Source organism: Cucurbita moschata, unplaced genomic scaffold (assembly GCF_002738365.1).
Source record: "Cucurbita moschata cultivar Rifu unplaced genomic scaffold, Cmos_1.0 Cmo_Scf00057, whole genome shotgun sequence".
Taxonomy (NCBI): Eukaryota; Viridiplantae; Streptophyta; class Magnoliopsida; order Cucurbitales; family Cucurbitaceae; genus Cucurbita; species Cucurbita moschata.
In genome coordinates, this window is record NW_019268573.1 from 387,454 (window position 1) to 390,340 (window position 2,887).

Below are 2,887 nucleotides of genomic sequence, written 5' to 3' on the forward strand. Positions count from 1 at the left end.
TTAATAACATTAAAGACAATTTAATTCACGTTGGTTCGTTAATTAAAGATTAATAAATTTCAAATAAAGAGTATAAGGAACTCTCTCCAAGAAAGGTTCTAGTTAAAAAATATAGCAATTTTATTTGAAATTCATTAATCTTTAATTAATCATTAATTACTAAATTAATGAACATACGTGAATTAAATTGTATCTTATTAAAACTAATTCATTTATTGAATAATCTTAAAATTATAGAATTTTAAACCCTTTAAAATTATCCCTTCGATTTAAGAAATAAATATTCTAATTTTTTCATGTATATGGAAAATACATGCTAATTAGGAAATCACTTAAACCTACTCGGAAAAACTTAATCAAATTTTTCCAAATATAACATTTATATTTAAAAAAATAATTAAAATGCATGATCATGGCTTAACCTATAGAGAGATTTTAACATAAATAACATGTCTTATGCATTCAATCAATTAATTTAAAACATACCTCATATGCATAATTAATTAAAAAATATAGCAAAATTGACCTGTATATCTAGCCTATCCTAGAAATTGGAATGGAAATAAATCAAATTACAATAATTTAAATCCAAGACATATCTGGTTCTTCAAGATCTCTCCATTTTAGAACTATTCCAAATGTAGTAAAAATTAGGGTTCAAGATCTTCCATTTTTTAAACTATTCCAAATGAAAAAAAATTAGGGTTTAAAATCTTTTCTTTTTTAGAACAATTTCACATTTAAAACCCTAAAATTTACAACAAATTGATGAACTCGACAACACAATCGCCGTAGCCATTTTTTTCAATTTACAATAGGCCTAATCCATATGGGTATACATTTGTCTAATAAAGCTGTAACTTTAATCTAATGTCACGCCAATATGCGAAAACAATCAATTTTGCACAGAACTCATAAATATATATCACATATATTATTTTAAATAAAATACCCACTATACTACTTCTTAATTCAAATAAAAATCAATAGGCTTTGATACTAATGGAAGGGAATGAACTCTTCATCCACGTAGCGGAAGTATTGGAAACCGTTTGATTTTATTAGGAAGGAAAACATAAGCAATAAATAGAAAAGCAATAACTCATACCTTTATAGAAATTGTAGATTACGATTCTCGATTTTAACAACGAAGCTTTTCTACAAAGTCTTCCATGCGATGACTCTAACACAGTAAATTAGCTTGTGGGATCCTCCACCTTTTAGAATAATAGGAGAATTCTCATAGAGATGGTGTAAAAACTATATTTTTAGCTCAATATTAGAGTCCTATTTATAAGGACTTTGTAAGAATATTTTGCTAAATAATATATTAAGAAATAATATTTTAATTAAACCATATTTAAATATCATAATCTATCTCAATAGAATCTCATTCCATTTTTTAATATATATTTTCATTTAATGTATCATTAATATATTTTTAATATTTAATGTATCAAATACAATAAATATACTTTTCTAATTTGAACTTTTCAAATTAAATCTATTTTTCTCCTTTAATATTTATGGTTTATATTGACGATGTTCATCAATTTGTTTATATCAATTTGTTCTCCTTTAATATCAATTTGTTTAATGTATCAAATACAACAAATTGATGTACATTGAGAACTCTCATTCTCTATAGGGTACTTTTCAAATCAGAACATCGTCAATATAAACAATTGAAAAGTCTTGAAAATGATATAATTGAGTAATAAAAGGAGTATCTATGATTAACTATTGTCCTAAGTCCTTTACTAAGAGGAAGGAATTTATGAAGCAAATTCCATCATTGCAAACATGAACTTTAGATAGTTTGTAATTAATTTTGAGTTTGCTGTTGTTTGCACCTCTAAGGCTCTCAGTAATTTTTTCAAAATACTTTGTAGGTATTAGGCCTTCTTGAATACAATTTTGATCGGCTCCAGTATCTATGCGAGCTTTTAGTGTGATTTTGAAATCATAAATTTTTAAGGTAACGAGAGCGTACCATTTTTGATATTGAGAAGTGGTGATAGCTCCAACGAAGGAACTTTGAAAATGTTCTTCGTCCAGGTTCGGTTGCGCCGTTTTCCTTTGTTCGAGCAGCCTTTCCTGAAGATTGAGAATTTCTTGACGAAGCATATAAGATTCTGACCTAGTTTCAGATCTTAACGCCTGTACCTCTTGTTTGGGATTATTAATCTCTCTTTGTAAATCTTGAGTAGTGAGTTCTCTTGGTTTTTCAAATCTTTGGAGAACTAATTGGAGTCTGTAGGGATTTTTTTCTTCCCTTTTAGGTGGTTTAGAGATTGTCATGGCATCTCTAAGTCGTTGAGCAATTTTCTGTTGAATTTCTAGATCTTGAACTTTTTCTACTACTTCGAGTAGAATTTCTTGATCCTTTGTAAGGACATTTATGCATCCTTCGCATGTCCTTTTTCCCTCCTGTTCTGATTCGTATTCTGTGCTAGAATATGAATCGCATTCTTCTTGGAGTTCGAGGATTTCTCCCTCGCTTGATTGCTCTGAGTCGGTTAGGGTCAGTTGTAATAGCTGATTTTTCAGCTCTAGATCTATATCCAACTCATTGATCTTTCCTCTGATCGGACACTTATTAGCATAATGTCCTTCTTCTCGACATTTGAAGCAAGTTTGCCTTTTCTTTCCTTTATGGGATTTTGTAGGAGTATACTTCCTTCTTGAATACGTTGGCTTTTGAGACTGCACGGGTCTATTCCGATACTTTTCTCTAGACCTGTACGAATTATAAGGTTTTGGATGCATCTTAACCTTCTTTCTTCTAGAGGTTGAGGGAGCTTCTATGTAACGACCCGGGAAAGAAAGAAAGAAAAAGAAAATATTATATATATATATATATATATAATAAATGAAAACGAGAAAA